Genomic DNA, 18,543 nt, shown 5'->3' with positions numbered 1-18,543 from the left:
GTATTTTTACTTATTTATAATTTTTATTAAATTGAATATTTTTATTCTTACTGTACTAATGAAATAGCGCTTTATTTTATGAAGTTTTTCATGAAATTGGTAGCACTAGTAAAACTCTATTATACCCCATTTACACTACAGTTAAACCCTAGTTATTGCAGGGTTAACCCGGGTTGTTCCTAGGTGTAAAAGGGGCCAAGGTTAGATTCCCGGGTCGAGTGACCCGGCAATCCAACCCAGATAACTTGCAGGGTTTTACACGGCAACAACCCGTGGAACCCAGCAGTGTAAACGGGAACCTTGGGTCTTTCGACCCGGGTCCCTTTTACAGCATGGAGACTTCCGGGTTTCTCGGCGGTTGGAGATGATGTCCTCTTCAAGTGCCGGGAGAAGTGTTCCACTGCACCCATGTGCAGTGTGAATGGCGTCGATCTGGGAATAATCCGGATCGGCACTGCAGTAGAAAAGGTCTGTCCTGGGTCTGACCCGTCTTGGAACTGTGGACCTGATTCAGACCCGCTCGCTAGGATGCGTTCGCTCGTAGCTGGCCGGTTTTAGCATTGTGCGCATGCATATTCATTGCAGTGCGAGAGATAGGGAAGCGTTCGCTCGCTGCTCATAGACTGCCCAGCAGAATGAGTGACAGGAGAAGCCGTTTGTGGGTGGTGACAGTGGCTGGCCATTAAAACCGGGGGAGTGGTAATGCCTGAGCGTCTCAACGCCGTTTCAGAGGCGTGCATAATTTAGAGGAAGCGTCATAGTACACATCACCTGGCTGGATTTTACACTGAAGTGCTCGCAGTGCTTGCGGTAGGGTATGGTCTGCCTCCAGCGCTGCATTTGCATCCGATGGTACCCGATGTACCGATGGTTGCATACATTTCCCGGAGATGACGTGCACAAGTAAGCATCTTAAGACAGGCTAGTGGGCATCTGCATACACAAGCGATCGCACGCCAAGACATAGTGGGCGTGCTAATGCCTTGCTGTGGGTTGGCCGGATTTGCATACACTGGGTGTGTGCGAACGCATCTAGCTAGTGGGTCTGAATCAAGCCCTATGTTCCAAATCTCGGGTCAGACCCAGGATTTAGGTGTAAAAGCAGTATGATATTACTATTTAAATTATGGTCATGGTGTGTGGACTGGAGAGGGGGTTTTCCAGGCAACCCTGCGTTTGCCTATTTTAAGGGTCTATTTATCAAATTTTATGAACTGTTCTTGTTAATTTCAATTTCGTATAACTGTAAGTCGCAACAATAAGAATTTATTTCTGTCCTATTTATCAAACAGATTTAGTCAGGACAGCACTTCAGATAAGAGGCTACCCTGGTGAACAGAAAACAGGCTATTGCTTTCGCTATCAATATACTGCTGGGCTCGGACCTGGCCGTGTAACTGTGCAATCTGATGAATGTGCATAGCAAAACATATTATTAGATGAAGCTCAGAAAGAGCTCCAGTCCATCGGCTGGGCATCCCCTTAGGGGGAAGCGCCAGAGCCGTAACTATCCCTTATTTATATTACACTACATACCTGTAGTAGTGTCCCTTATATGCATTATGGTAAATTGTAGTAGTGACCCTTACACATTACACCACACAGTAGTAATGCCCCTTACACATTATGCCCACAGTACAAATTCCCCCATCACACATTATGCTACACAGTACAAATTCCCCCACTATACATTATGCCACACAGTATAACTTCCCCCACTCCCCCCTTACACATTATGCCACACGGTACAACTTCCCCCGTTACACATTATGCCACACAATACAAAGTCTCTCCAAGTCCTTGAGGCCACTACAGCAAAAAGGGGAGAGGACGGAGCTCAGGAGGCAGGCAGCTGCAGTGCTGCCCGCTGTAATGTGTAATAGTAGTGGTGCGCCCAGCAGACAGAGAAGGAGCCGGGCACACAGTTACTATTATACATTGCAGTGGGAGGCCATTGTAGATGAAAGGCAAGTTAGAGGGGTGGAGGCGGCCGGTGCCACCAACAGAGCATGTGCACCGGCCGCACCACCCTAGTTACTGTCCTGGCTAGCACCATCTTTAGATGGCATTAACCTACGGTGACAAGCTCCGGTGAGTTAAGCTTTTCAAAGCTTGTTAAATAGAGAACAGAGGAGACAGGGGCAGAACTATGGGAGACAATGGAGGTGCCTGCCGCCGGGCTCAAGCTCTGAAGGGGCACCTCCTCCATTGTCCACAACATATTCACCCCACTTAGGGCTGTAACTATGTACCCGGAGTGTACCGTCACCGCCGCCCCATACATGGCACCCCTTTAGCCCCCCTATAGCCTGTCTGCATGCAAACTGTTACATTACAGTGTCAGCGGCTGTGACTTTATAATTTGCCCCTGGGCGTCTGGGATGAACTTATGCCACTGAGAGGAGATGGCTGCTGTGGGCACAGTTATACTGTATGAAAGGGATATCTACAATATCTCATGCATTATATTCTTCTTAACTAAGGGTGACACTTACGTTTGCCTTAAAAATGCAGCAAAAGCCATTTCAACATGCTTGAAGGACTTTTATTGCCTATATAGGCCCACCACTGACTGTGGTATTTAGTTGCACATAAATTATACATGGCAGGACATGGGGGCCTATTCATGATCCGAACGGACCCCGATAATTAATATTCTAACTCGCCACTGCTGCCGGAGTAATTCATCATTGCTTCGGTGGGGACAGCTGATGCAGCTGACGCGAGCGGCTTCAATGCTCCTTTTTGGAGCAGTCAATCTTTTCACTGCTCCTTTAGGAGCAGTAACGGGAGTGCGCATGCGCGACCTACAGGTCACGTAGGCGCTCAAGAGCTCTGATGCCCAGTGGAAGGAGCCAGACAGGGGCAGAGGTATCCGAAAAGGATCCCTCTTCACAACCCGGACCTCCTTCCCATAGAAGCGGGTTGCCGGCCCGGAGCATGAGCATTCGCCATCTGAAAATGGCGAATGCTCCCACAGTCAAGCTCTGAAAATATTATATTTTCAGAGCTTGATGAATTCTGTCCCCATACTAGTGTATGGGGACAGCGGGCCATTCCACAAGACGAAGGTAAGCAGGAGATATCTGTGATACTAGTGTATGGGGACAGCGGGCCATTCCACAAGACGAAGGTAAGCCGGAGATATCTGTGATACTAGTGTATGGGGACAGCGGGCCATTCCACAAGACGAAGGTAAGCCGGAGATATCTGTGATACTAGTGTATGGGGACAGCGGGCCATTCCACAAGACGAAGGTAAGCCGGAGATATCTGTGATACTAGTGTATGGGGACAGTGGGCCATTCCACAAGACGAAGGTAAGCAGGAGATATCTGTGATACTAGTGTATGGGGACAGCGGGCCATTCCACAAGACGAAGGTAAGCCGGAGATATCTGTGATACTAGTGTATGGGGACAGTGGGCAATTCCACAAGACGAAGGTAAGCAGGAGATATCTGTGATATTTCCTGCTTTACATTCTTGCTGAATGGCCCGATAACTTAATTTTTACAATTGCAGGTGAAAATTTGCATTTTCACCTGCTTTTGTAAAAATTAAGTGATGATTAATAAGCCCCAAGGTATTAGGTTACACTGCGGTAAACTTTACACACAGAGCTGTGAGTGTATAGTGCAGGATATCATAGAGAAATTGTATTATTTTACTGGCTTGCACACAATACAACAAAAGTAGGTGGCAATGATGGCATATAGAGTTACATTAGTACATACAGTCAGGTGCATAAATATTGGGAAATTGATAGAATTTTTATATTTTGGCCTCTATTCACCACCAAAATGGCTTTGAAATGAAACAAACAAGTTGTGCTTTAACTGCAGACTTTCAGGTTTAATTTTAGGGTAATTACATCCAAATCAGGTGAACGGTGTAGGAATTACAACGGTTTCTATATGTGCCTCCCACTTTTTAAGGAGCCAAAAGTAATGGGACAAACTAAACAATCCTAAATCTAACTTTTACTTTTTAATACTTTGTTGCAAATCCTTTGCTGGCAATTACAGCCTGAAGTCTTGAATGCATAGACATCACCAGACGCTAGGTCTCATCCCTGGTGATGCTCTGCCAGGCCTCTACTGCAAATGTCCTCAGCTCCTGCTTGTTCTTGGGGCATTTTCCCTTCAGTTTTGTCTTCATCAAGTGAAATGCATGCTCAATCGGATTCAGGTCAGGGGGTTGACTTGGCCATTGCATAACATTCCACTTTTTAGCCTTAAAAAACTCTTTGGTTGCTTTTGCAGTATACTTCGGGCCATTGTCCATCTGCACTGTAAAGCACCGTCCAATGAGTTCTGAAGCATTTGACTGAATATGAGCATATAATATTGCCCGAAACACTTCAGAATTCATTCTGCTGCTTTTGTCAGCAGTCACATCATCAATAAATACAAGGGAACCAGTTCCATTGGCAGCCATACATGCCCACACCAGACACTACCACCACCATGCTTCACTGATGAGGTGGTGTGTTTTGGATCATGAGGAGTTCCTTTCCTTCTCCATACTCTTCTCTTCCCATCACTCTGGTACAAGTTGATCTTTGTCTCATCTGTCCATAGGATGTTGTTCCAAAACTGTAATGGCTTTTTTAGATGTTGTTTGGTAAACTCTAATCTGGTCTTCCTGTTTTTGAGGCTCACCAATGGTTTACATCTTGTGGTGAACCCTCTATATTCACTCTTGTGAAGTCTTCTCTTGATTGTTGACTTTGACACATATACACCTACCTCCTGGAGAGTGTTCTTAATTTGGCCAACTGTTGTGAAGGGGTTTTTCTTCACCAGGGAAATAATGCTTCTGTCATCCACCACATTTGTTTTCTGTGGTCTTCCGGGTCTTTTGGTGTTGATGAGCTCTCCGGTGCGTTCTTTCTTTTTAAGAATGTTCCAAACAGTTGATTTGGCCACACCTAATGTTTTTGCTATCTCTCTGATGGGTTTGTTTTGATTTTTCAGCCTAATGATGGCTTGCTTCACTGATAGTGACAGCTCTTTCAATCTCATATTGAGAGTCGACAGCAACTGATTCCAAATGCAAATGTCACACCTAGAATCAACTCCAGACCTTTTACCTGCTTAATTGTTAATGAAATAACGAGGGAATAGCCCACACCTGTCCATGAAATAGCTTTTGAGTTGATAGTCCCATTACTTTTGGCCCCTTAAAAAGTTGGAGGCACATATAGAAACCGTTGTAATTCCTACACCGTTCACCTGATTTGGATGTAATTACCCTCAAATTAAATCTGAAAGTCTGCAGTTAAAGCACATCTTGTTTGTTTCATTTCAAAGCCATTGTGGTGGTGAATAGAGGCCAAAATATGAAAATTCTGTCAATGTCCCAATATTTATGCACCTGACTGTAGTGGCAGATGATATCACAGGGCAGCAAGCATATTGTTTTGTTTCACAAAAGAAAAAAAAATCATGGTATAATAAATGACAGTACAGCCTGACAGATCACAGAACAGTATATCACATGACAGGGCAACATGTAATATTACTGAATATAGAATGGCACAGAATTTGGTCCTTTAGGGCTGAAGCAGATTTCTGATGACAGCCCCCTCCTGAATGCTGTCAAGGTCAAAAAAACTGTGACAGAGAAATGTTCCTGTAACTGCCATTAGGATAGATTGCGATGAGAAACATAAGCCACATGTTCCTGGTTTAGGATTAGAAAGGGAGAGGACTTATTGACTGTGATCAGGATAATATTATGGAATTTAACCCACGGCTTTCAGACATATGCCTGAAACTAATCAGCCTGCAGTTTTCAGATTATACACTTAAAAGGGTTGAGATAATAGAAGAGGAAATAAACAAGCACAATAAAATGACCCAATCAAAGCCACTCCCCCTTAGGAAAAGAAAAACGTCCCTATTTGCAGCATCGCATGCTGGGGAGGAAGGGCGCTGTGAGCCCCTCAGCCTAGCGCAAATCCAGGAAGGAGGGGGGGGGGTCGCGTCAGTGTTAAGCAGTCTCCCACTACAGCCTACTGGGCTCCTGACAGGTCAGAGGGAGGGGGAAGGAATCGAACTCTACAACAAGTGCGGGTAATTAGAACCCACCCACCCCCCTCTCGGCGCCCCTAATAACGGGGTATGACTGAAAAAGTTTGGATGCTCCTGTTGTAGCTGAACACCATTGAACATTCTAACAGCATCATGAGGGCATAAGGGCAGTGGCGTCACTGGCGGGGTGCAGGCTGCACTGGGTGACAACAACAGAGCCGCTGTCGTATTTTAGTATTACTGCCTTGAACGGTGTAACGAGCAGAGCCAGCGGTCATCAGGGCCGTAACTAGGGTAGTGCGGCCGGTGCCATCGCACAGGACACCACAGGTCAGGGGGTGCTGTTTGGGCCTTTCAATTTTCTGTTTATTATCATTTTCACTTGTAGCTTCCTCTTATTTCATCCCCAGCATCTCCTGGCATCTCCAATCTCTTTCCTGGCCCTTCGCCATGAGGCCATTCCCCTATTTTGGGTGCATTATGTCCCTTTGAAAAATTAGGGGGGCGCCAATGCTCTTTCTGGCACAGGGCACCAAAAAATCTAGTTACGGCTCTGGCGGTGATGGATGACGTACGTATGCTTGCATCATCCACACTGTGCTGGGAGAGGTTAGGGGCCAACCAGTAGCTCCTGGAGAGCTGGGCAAGCCCACAGTGTGACGAGAATCGGGGGTGTGACGGCAGACATCAGCGGGGGAGACCTCATGGGATTACCTGGAATCCATGTTAGTGATGCCTGCAGTAATTTCAGAGCAGTCTGCACTGCACTGCAGCTGAATGCACATATCTTTGAGAGATTCACAGATGTCCGCAACTCTCCACTTGAAGCTAAAGGAGAGTAATACCCCTTTTACACCGACCTAAAAAATCAACGCATCAACCCGGGATTTTTATCACGGTAAATGGATCCACCCGGGGATCCAACTCGGATAATTTGCAGGGTTGGTCACGGGTCGTTCCCATGTCACCCTGCAATGTAATGGCGCGATCCTGGTCAGGGCTTCAGTGGTGCTTAGAGATGGTATCATTTCCAAGCATCCACTGCAATGCCTGAAAAACCGGGTCACTGCAGACCCCGCTCCGATGTGAACGGTGCGGACTCGGGAATTTCCTGGATCAGCGCCGTAGTATGAAAGGGGCAAGTTCCGGGTCTGATCCGGATTGGAACCCTGTTCCAACCCCCGGATCAGACCCGGAACCTTGGTATAAAAGAGTTATAACAGGGTGGTAATGAGGCATTTGCTGCATCAACATAATTGTGGTCTATGCAGAGCTGCACATACGTGAAGATATACGTCTATTTTCAAATGGATCTCTTGCACCAAGATGAGGGCTAGTGCAAGTGCATTTTGACAATGATGGCAACAATGGAACCAAGCTCATGGATAGTGCAGTGCTAGAGATACGTATAAGTTAGCATACTGGTGAGTGTGCTTAAGTCTCCTGTATGTTATCACGGAATGCAGTCAGTGTAAGTGAATTCTGCCGAACATCTGCCTGAGCAAATACTAAAGGGCATATTAAATTAGCCACATTAAACTGCTTTGAGGGGTTAACGCGGCAAATTAACGCGATCGCCCATGAGTGTCTTTCTAGCTGCACAGATTAACCCGTGTTGACTTTCAATAACCAAAGATCAAGTGAAAAGTTTGGAAAAATACCTATTTCAAGGTAAAAATGTTTGGACTTGGTTCGGAATCCCTACGACAACTCCCTGTTGATTAATTAGACACCTAGGGGTAAATTTACTAAGATGGGAGTTCTATTAAGAAGTGATGTTGCCCATAGCAACCAATCAGATTCCAGGTATTATCTTCTAGAAGGTACTAGATAAATGAGAAGTAGAATCTGATTGGTTGCTATGGGCAACATCACTTCTTAAATAGAACTCCCATCTTAGTAAATTTACCCCTTAGAAGTATTTAGTTAGCTTAATGTGGCCAATAATGACATGTCAAATTCAGAATAATGGGAGAATTGATTTTGGACAAGTATATGGGGGTGTTGTATTGATCGGGCAGGTGGTTTTAGGTTAGCAGGTGGGAGTTACAGGGGGATTTTAACAATTGCCTTAAATTGACAAAAAAAAACTACTTGCAGACATTTTTATGCACCCCAACTTAATTTAGAGCATTTAATTTGCTGAAAAACATGTTTTCTGTAATTGTTTTAAATGTTATTAAAACATGCAAAAATCAGCCATTTAACACCTTTGAAGAGCCCAAATTACTTTGTTTTTGGCCCTATACTCCTTTCACACTGCTGCGATAACCCGGGTTATTGCTGGGTTGCAGCTCAGTGTAAAAGGGTCCCTGAAAAATAACTTGTGTCAAGTGACCCGGCAATCCAACCCAGGTAGCTACCAGAGTCGGACCCAGGATGGACCTGGGTAATGGTGCAGTATAAACGGCGCAACCCGGGTTATCTGACATGGATCATGCCTAAAATGAGCTGATTGGTGGTTGTGGAGCAGTCACCTCCCACTTTTTATGACCTCACAAGTATAGCAGGGCAGACCCAGGTTCAGTGTGAACTGTGAACGGGGCTGAGCTGAGAATAACCCAGATCGATGGTGCTGTGTAAATGGTGTCTGACCTGAGTTGGAACCATGTCTGAAAACCCAGGTCGGACCCGGGTTTTTAGTGGAAAAGAGGTATAACATACTTCTATACTGTTATCCAATGTTTAGTTTGCACTTTTTGGGGGTACAAGCTGATTTCCTAAATTTTTCTCAAATTTATTGCCACTAGCATGAAAATTACCGCTCAACCGATTTGTACAATTGGACTGAGCGTCATGTGCATTAATTCTAGCCGCGGTACATTTTTGTTTACCGTGGTTAATTTAATATGCACATAAGGTGAGACTGGCATCAAAATTCATGCTTTTTTTTGAGTAGTTTTGTAATGTCTGTAAACTGGTACGGTAATGAAACAAAAAGGGCCAGATATAGGGCGGATGCAGTGTTGATCTCAGACGCAGGTGGATGATTTTTTCAGTCTGTGCATACATCCAAGTCGCACTGTGCCTGTGTCCCGATGATTACCGCCAGGAGCCGCAGAACTAATTTGGACGCAGAGACAGGCAATTTTAGTGGGCGTTTCGGTGGTAACAGGGTGATTAGTCAGGCACAGACATGTCGCGGTACGCACTGATTTTGGCGGCCATGTTCAGGTGGACATTTTGCGCCTCTTTAGGGCTGGTGCAATGTTCGATGGTGCAACCGATGTGAGGCTATTGGTGCATCTTAATATGCATAGCTCCATATCGGCATATTAGCTCCGAAGCCAGTGGACATCTCTGTACGAATCCCAATGGCTGCAGCATTAGTGTTAAGATGCAGTCATGCTGTGCAAACAGATGCAGTCACAGCTACATTACCCCTGAATCAGGCCCATTGTCTCTAATGACCCAATACCCAAAGGCATTTGCCCTTGCAATCCACTCCAGCACAAGTGAATGCATTGAGGTTAATGGAATGTTATTCACCGTCCCCAACTGAAAGTGCAGTATCACTGGCATTTAGCAGGTAAGTAGCCTTGGGTTTGCGTACCCAGGACACTTCTCAGCATCCATGGTCCTTGTACAGTTGTGTTCGACTGCTTTCTGAATGCATCTCACACTGGACATCAGCTCTGTGAAGAAATATACACAGACCACTGTAACTTGGATAAATAAACTTTGTTTGTGGAGCCCCTTGTGTACTGTGTAATTACTTAATGATGACAATTTTCTTCTGGTCTAAGCTACATTAAGGCACTTGCTGTATATTAGGGGTTTTCACAGAAGTAGAGTTTGTGTGTTTTATAACTTTCTAACGGTAGAAAAGTCAGGATGCCGACATCCCGTGCCCAACCCAGAAACATATGTGCTGCGTATCCAAGTCATTTGCTCAACCTAGCTTTAATTCTAGGTCCTAACACCTGGTGATCAAGCAAATCACCAACAACAAACCCCATCTACATGTCTGGATGTATCTTTTTACTAATGTTAACTTAGATCAGAACTGTCCTATTGAATTTTGATCCAAAAAAGGCAAGTTATTTTTTTTTTCCAAATACTTGGAACAGACCAGGCCATTGTTTCATCAGTGAAATAAACAGCAATAAATGCTTAGACATTTGCTGAAAGGATGTTTTGTTGCTTTAAAGCTCCTTAACCAAGATACATTAGACACCACTAAATAGTACCAGTTTATTTTTCTTTATCACTTTCAAATTTAAGCATTCATATCTTTCTCTAATATACAATTAGGTTTTATGTTGATCTAGAATGTAATAGTTTGCCAGTATACAGAAAAATGTGTTCATTGCAGTCATGAAATCATATATAAATATAAAATACGCCATCCTCCACACTCTCTTAGTATTGTATTAGTATTGCATGGTCTACATGTATGAGAAGACCGTGCATGGTGGTTATGTGTACACACAGACAGCTCCAGATCCTGTGTCCTAGATCCCTCATCCCTGCAGGATTCCAGCCCTGCTCTTCTCCTCCTCCCTCCTCCTCTCTCTCTCTTCTCTGTGGAGAGCAGCAGAGCATCAGCAGCAGCAGAGAGATCCTGCATCAGCACCAGCCACAGTCACAGCATCTATGCTCTCCATCATCCATCAGAGCGGGATATAGAGGGTGGGGGGAGAAAAAGGGGGACACCCTAACAGATTATTGCAGGGGGGCTGGAGGAGGTGAAGGGAGTGAGTAAGAGAGAGACCTTTGTAAAGCTGTAGAAGGAGGAGAGGGGGAAGAGAGGTGGAGAGAAAGAGGTTGTGGTGGTGACTGAGGGGGGATGCTGCCGGTTTTCACCTGAAGACCTAGAAGAAGGAAGACTGGATAGAGTGAGAGGAGCCGTACTGCATCTTGCACATTGGAGTACAGGTAAGACAGGCTGTTTATGAGCTGGGTCTTAAGCTTTGCAAGATTGACATTTTGGGTGATGGGGGACTGCATCTTAGCTCCCATATTGGCAGAGGATGCAGCAAATATGCTGGTCATAGTGATAAGAGTGGGGTGTTGATAATCCACAGGGTGGGGGTAGTGTTAACATTTAAAATGCCAGTAATGGTTCCATTAAGGATGTTGTGTAGGATCATATCAATGCTACAGCTACTAATGTATACAGAGTGAAGGTCCTGGAATATATTGTAGGATTACATGGCCCTTATCAGTAGAGTTACATATTTGTGGGGCTGTATGTTTAACCCAATGCACAGATAAAAACAAGTCTGTTTCAGTGATGTCCAGCGTCCTTTAGTGGGTTTGTGCTATTCCATCATAAGCCCCAGGGGGCTATGCTTCTTGTGCGGATATTGAGTTCCTTGTGTATTTGACTTGGACAGACCTTCTTACTTCCCAGACCTAATATGAGATGCAGACTGGGTTGAGCTAATTGGTGATGGTGTAAGGTAGCATTGCCTTGGTCTGTCTGGGCCCATTTGTACTGAGTCTACCCACATTGTATGTGTGTATGTGTATTAATATACGTAGATAGATAGATAGATAGATAGATAGATAGATAGATAGATAGATAGATAGTCTATATCTTTCCCTGTATTCTACTCTGTGAATGTATCTCTGTGTTTACCGCTAAACAAAATGCCTATCAGTATTTACCTCTTTTTGTCACATCCTGTGATGTCACTGCTGATGCCATGCAGGGCTTCCTGCATGTTGACTTCATTGCTACCTAACCACACCCCTAGACAGATATATACGTGCATCAGGACTAAATACAAACTCCAAGTAGAAAAAAATCTGATTCATAGGCCTATGATGTTATCATACATCGTACAAATGTTTCTCTTGAGTTTGATCACTGCTTGTGTGTCAGATATGGGGATGGGGGTGGGGTGCGTGTGTTTAGGGAGATACAGGATGCAGGGGTTAAAACTCAGCTCCCTTCATAATGTTTACTGCAGCCTCCTTTCCTCTGCCCCAGACACGCTTTGACTCTTTCCTCTGTGTGTTGTTTCACTGCTCCTACTGTTTCGTCTACTGTCCCTGCTGTCTTACATTGTGTACCTCCATATCCCTCTGCTCTTGTTTTCCTTCTCTCTATCTGATCTCTCGTTCCATCCTCTTCACTGCTCTCATCTGCTTCTCCCTCATGCTGTCTTCCATTTCTGTCTATCTAATCCCTTGAAGTGTTTATCTCGCAGCCCTAATATGTATTCCAGTCTATCCCTCACTGACAACTCTAGTTTCCCTTACCTTTGTTGTTATTGTGACTATTCATTCTGCATTGCATTTCTTATGCTAGCTGTTTAATCTTGTTCTGGGCCTCTCCACAGCTGTTTAGTCCCTTGTCCTGATCCAATGTTTCTGAGCTTCTAGGCTAGTGTCTCCAGCCACGTTAGGTGCTGTTTTATGTCACTAATTTACACTGTTTAATACCATTCATTTAGATGAGACAGTTTGAGTTATCAGTGAATAATCTATGCTGGGGATTAATAGTTTGTTGGAATAAACATAAGATGAATGAAGAGTGTCTCAGTCCCCCAAATACCTCCATTGTCGCTCTATGTCTCCATGTTCTCACTTGAAATCCAGCTTTATGTTTTAAATCTATTTCGGACTGTTCTGCATTCTCTGCCCCATTTTCTCATTCTATGAATTCTGACTTCAACTGGGAGCCCAAATCCCCTAGATCATGCTTGAATTCCTTTGTTAGTCATTTGCTTTTTAATGTGTCTTGCTTCATGATCTTTGTCTAGCTAGGGTGATCTTTTTACTGTTTTATATTCTTAGGCTGCGTTTGCGCGCTTATTAACCGCAAAGATTTTCTCTATTCGCTGTAACCCTGCAGCCCCCATAACTCCTCTGAGCTCTTTCAAACTCTTCATCGAGTTATCAGGTCTATTATTATAGCTTGTTATTTTAACAGGCACAATCCAAGCTCATTCTACATCAGCATTTAGTCTGCTCTTATTTCAATTCTTATTGTCATATCTCTACAACCATAGATCCTGTCATGCCGTTAATGTTGCTTTTTCCTACCCCCAAGTTCTATATTTTTTTGCAGTGATGAAATCATATATAAATATAAAATACGCCATCCCCCACGCTGCTTTTTCCTACCCCCAAGTTCTATATTTCTCTTCTCTACTCTCCCCAGTTCTACATTTTCAGTCCCTACCTCCTACCTCCTGTCTCTGTCTCCTCCTCTGGTCTTTCTGCTCTCCTGTGTAATCTGCACTGTACTGTTTAGTGTTCCCTCAGGTTAATCCTGCTCACCATCATCTGCTGCCCTCCCTCCCCTCACATCCAGAACCCCTGCATCTGTCTCCTTTTCCTCTAGCAGGCACAACCTTTCACTCTTCCCATACAGTATTCAGATACATCCATTTATACAGCCGGGTTTGTGGTTGATGTAAAATAATGTGACTAATGTGCATTTTTGGTGTGCTATATTTATATTTGAATACTGAGCTGCAAGAAATATAGCAGGCATAGTATAATTAAAAGCAGACATGTATAGACCTCACTGACTGTGCTGCTGCATACTACTACAATAAGATGATATTATATAACCTATATTCATATATTAAAATAAAGAGATAATTCTATTTGGTGTAATCTGTTTTCAAGGTTGAAAAGGGGGGCTGATTTTGTGAATGATGCTGTCATTCTGTTCTGTAACAAGCTCTCTGTAACTTGTGTAGTTTTCCTCTGCCATGGGATCTGACGGTTTCCTGTACCATGTAGGTTTCGTTATACCTCCCACTATAACCTTTCTCTTTACCCAGTATTATTTTTCAGTATGAGCTCTGCTGTTGGTACTAGTCTCAATATATTTTTCCTTTTTCTCTGTTCACTTTTATTTTTTGACAGAACATGGTATCCTGAAACTAAAGCTGGGTAAACCGTAAATGATGTGTGTAACCAGCGATGCGGCGGGTGACCGCACGGACGACGGGTCTACATATCGGGCGGCCAGTACACATTACACGATCTGGTGCCGACCACCCGATATGTCGGCATCAGCCACATCCCGCTGCATGGGGTCGTCAGTCGCATTGTCAGATTGAGATGCCACTGACGACCAAACGAGAGCGCGCATGGCCCGACATTGTGGGCACACATTAAGCGTATTTTCAGGCGAAATATCATCGAATGTGTAACCACCTTGAGGGGCCTATTCATGATTCATGATGTTAATTATCGGGGTTCGGACCACGATAATTAACATTATAACTCACCGCGGATTCCAGAGCAATTCATCATTGCTCCAGCGCTGTGACAGCTGATGCGAAAATCAGCTGTCCGCGTGAGCGGCTTCACTGCTCCTTTTTGGAGCAGTGAATCTTTTTACTGCTCCTTTCGGACCTACAGGTCACGCATGCGCACATGAGCCCCGATGTCTGCCAGATGTTGCCACGCAAAGGTGGAGGGATCCAAAAGGATCCCTCTTTGCGACCCGGGACTTCTTCCCATGGGGAAGGAGCCGTAGCGGGAGCACTCGCCATTTGAGGATGGCGAATGCTCCCGCACTCAAGCTCCGAAAATATTGTATTTTCGGAACTTGATGAATTCTGTCCCCATACTAGTGTATTAGGACAGCAGGCCATTCCGGGAGAGGAAGGTAAGTAGGAGATATCTATGGTATTTCCTGCTTTACCTTCATGATGAATGGCCCGATAACTTAATTTGACAATTGCAGGTGAAAATGTGCATTTTCACCTGCTTTTGTAAAAATTAAGTGATGATGAATAGGCCCCTTATACCCCTTTCAGACATCTCGAGAATCCCGGGAATTTGGCCTGCCTCGGCCAAATTCCCAGGTACCCGAGTCTGTCTGAAAGGTACCTACCCGGGAACATGTTCCCGGGTAGCCGCCCCTGCAATCGACCAGGGTTTTTCCCGGGACTTAAGTCCCGGGAAATTACCCTGCTTCTGTCTGAATGGTGCTACCCAGGAATTTACTACTCCCGGGCAGCACCAAGCAGCTTTTACATTGACAGCGCAGAGCGTCCTATAGGACGCTCTGCGCTGCTGCTCATTACAATGAGTTGACAGCACTCTGCGCTACTGCTCATTACAATGAGTTGGCAGTGCAGAGCGTCCTATAGGATGCTCTGCGCTGCTGCTCATCACCCCCCACACCGTTGGCTGTGGCGCTGACAAACGAGTCAGCGACCATGGCCGGGTCCTCACACCGGCGCTGGAGACCGCTGGTGGTTTGCAGCCACAGCGGGTCGCCCGCACTCCCGCTGGACCACCAGGGTAGATAGGAGTTATTATATTATAGATAGGAGTTATTATATTATAGATAGGAGTTATTTTATTAACTATTTAATAGAGGCAGCACTTTGATTGGATGGCTGCTTGCTGCATGATGATGACATCATCAGCGGCAGCCGGAGAGGGGATAGGTTAGGAAGAGCAGAGGAGAGGCAGGTAATATTTAAAACTAAAAAACCTGGCTTATGTCTGAAAGGGGTCTACCTGGGAATTTCCCGGGTAGACACTGTAGTGTGAAAGGGGGGTCTCGACCAAATACCCGGGAATTTGCACAGGAGAAATTCCCGGGTCTGAGCAGGATATTTCCAGGGTTGTATTTCTGAAAGGGGTATTAGTCATAAATGTATTACTTGTTTTTTAGCCGCCTATTATTTTGTAGTAATTACACCATAGTATTTTATATAATCGCAAGTAATAGAATAACTGTCAAAGGGCTTCATTGTCTTATAAAAATGTGTATATTTACTCTGTTACACGGTGTGAATATATAAATATAATGCATGCAGCCTAAATGATCTTTACAAATCTTAACACAGAGGATCTCTGGGCCTGATTCAGTAAGATACACACGCTAGCAGACACACGCTCCCGTCCGCTGCGAGAATATGCTAATCAATGCATACGCACGGAGACCGCAGCAAAAGATGCAGACGCCCAGCCCCATACTAATCTGCCCATCTCCCTTTACTCGCAGCCTGATCAGAACACAAGATAGCGTAAACATCGGTAACATTGAGAACCATCAGATCCATTAGCATGATAGTGGTTGACCTGACCTGTCGCAGGAATTTGGCCGCTTCCTGTATACAGCTGACGGCATGGCTGCGTATTCCGCCACACTGCCTTAATTATGCACGCCCCTATAACGGTGTCATAACACCTGCGTTCGTCTGACCAGAAGGGTCTGCGTACACACTGCGTGTAGTCTGTGTGCTATGACCCTATTGCACTGGCTAGTTTACACACGTGCAGTGCAATGCATATGCATGCGCAGAGCAAAAACATCGGCCAAGAGCGTGCGTTCTCTCCTTTGCGTTCCTTGCTGAATCAGGCCCTCTGTCTGCAAAGTTTTCTGTTGGTTCTGTCATTACAATTTGAGGACCAATTACATTTCACACATTATTAATGCTGTACAGCCTCACATTTTAACCCCTTTCATGTTACAGTGCATGGTGGATGCACATTGAATGTGCTAAAGGGTTCATTTCTGTCTGTGCGTTAGAGGAATGCAATTCATCCTCTTGGTTTGGGGGTAGACAGATTCATGCAGTGACATACCAGCATGGCAAGGACATTACAAGGTCATGTGGATTCTCAGATGCTTCAGACAATCTAGAAAACCATTTTCATGCAAAATGCCCAGGATAAGACAATTTAACCCTTATAAAGAAAAGTAAGCATTTACCACTGTATAGTTCTCAATGGGTTAAAGACCATGACTCAGGAGACTGTAGAGGGATTGGCTGTAAATTATGTGAGACATAACCTAATGAAGAAATATCTACTTTTACAAATAAAGAGCATGGAAATCTCTATTAGGACAGAGATAACATAGATGGGATGAGAATGTGGTGTATTATACCATACAATCTCACCTGGTCATGAAAAAAACAAAATAAAAAAACGCATATTTAAAGCAGTTCAGTCAGTGCTTGGTTACCTGCATAGTGCCTTGTACTCTGCACGGTATCACCAGGGTGTATAATCTATGTTTGTACGAAGCATGCTGGGTGCAAGTCGCAATGCATTCTGGGTATTTCTCTGGATGTCCATATACTGTGTAAGCTGACTGTTGTACTGTATATATACACCTTATCTTTCCCCAGGGATATTATGTGACAAGTCCCTCATCTCTTCTCCCTAATGGTTTTACAGTTGCAATAACCCATGTGAATGTATTCATTGATAAATTGATATTAACTACAGTTTACTGCAATTGAAAAATAAGAAGGAAGAGCGCGAATAGATATGGTCCTCCTGGTAAATGTGTCAGGAGGGGTCATATGATGTATTGCACATTGTGGATGCTATTAGTTTAAAAAAGAGAATGACAGTGTATGTGTGATCTACAGCCTTACTGATCTAGAAGTGCAGTGCTTGCAGCAGGGGAACACTGATGGGGAACTGTGCGTTCAACTGTATTTAAGTAAGTGGGACACCTGTATTAGCAAAGTCCCTAAAAACACACATGTATTAAGATAATGTATGTTTGCTTACTTTCTAATATGATCCATATTGACCAGTATGCAGTGGCCTGCTCTCATTCTTCCTACTTATTTTCCCACTGCAATAACCTGAGCTGCATTTATTAATCCGTACTGAAATTCTTTTATAAAAACAGCACCCCATTACATGTGCCCTATGTGCAATAAGTTCTGTGCTCACAAGGAAAGAACAATGGGTTTTAAAAATTCATAGAAGGCATAGAAATAGAGCAGTGGTTCCCAAATCACGGTCCCCTAGAGTATAAGAACTTATTTCATGGCACCCCAAGAATAAAAAGTTTCTTATTTAGAAATTCAGCAAACATTATTAAATAAAGTAAATTGTGCTTCCCTGTCATCTGTAGCTTCTGTTATGTGCTGGTGCACAGGGCTGTGCTTCTGCTTGTCCATATATTTTATAATTGGCAGCCACCAGCACTGGTTTTGCCTATCACTTTGACAATAAATAATTTGATTTGGTCCTGGACCACCAACTCGTGGCAGCCCTGCAAGTACCAGCGGCACCCTAGTGTTCCACGGTACCCAGTTTGGGAAAGACTGGAATAGAGTATTTTTAAATGGCCACTTCTTGTGTGAAGTTTGTATTGAACATACAAACTTCACACATGAAAGTAGCTTGTTAAGAATTTTGTGTGGGTTTCCTCGGGGTGCTTTGGTTTACTCCTGCAATCCAAAAATATACTGGTAGTTTAACTGGCTTCTGACAAAATAATATTATCATGGAAAATTATTTTAAATGATATATTTTTACATATAAAATAAATTCTTGCACTAATTGTAGAGATGAAAGGTTCGGTTCTACTCGGTTCTTCGCAAATTCAGATTTATCTTATTGGCTATCCAAAACACGTGACACCTGGATACAAATAAGATTCGGTATTCAGATCTAAACGTAACCGAGCCAAAACCGACTCGCTCATCTCTAACTAATTGCAAATATTAATTTACTCTTTATGACTTGGAATTGCTAGAAGTGTAGTCTCAGTATTTCTACAAGATCTCTAGAAAACAGCTAGACTTCACTTTCTCATTTATTTGTGATA

General features: G+C 44.0%; 1 protein-coding gene across 1 annotated transcript in view; it reads left to right on the top strand.

The window, feature by feature from the left end:
• The first annotated feature begins 10,763 nt into the window (after positions 1-10,763).
• The window catches only part of DLGAP4 (DLG associated protein 4), a 225,201-nt gene continuing 217,421 nt past the window's right edge, over positions 10,764-18,543 (top strand). Inside the window, exon 1 of the mRNA XM_088480581.1 lies at positions 10,764-10,913. The gene's annotated coding sequence lies outside the window, so the exon portion shown is untranslated. The remainder of the gene's footprint in view (positions 10,914-18,543) is intronic.

The sequence above is a fragment of the Taudactylus pleione genome, unplaced genomic scaffold (genome assembly GCF_031769625.1).
Source record: "Taudactylus pleione unplaced genomic scaffold, aTauple2 ptg000256l, whole genome shotgun sequence".
NCBI lineage: Eukaryota > Metazoa > Chordata > Amphibia > Anura > Myobatrachidae > Taudactylus > Taudactylus pleione.
This window is presented reverse-complemented; position numbering and strand designations above follow the sequence as displayed.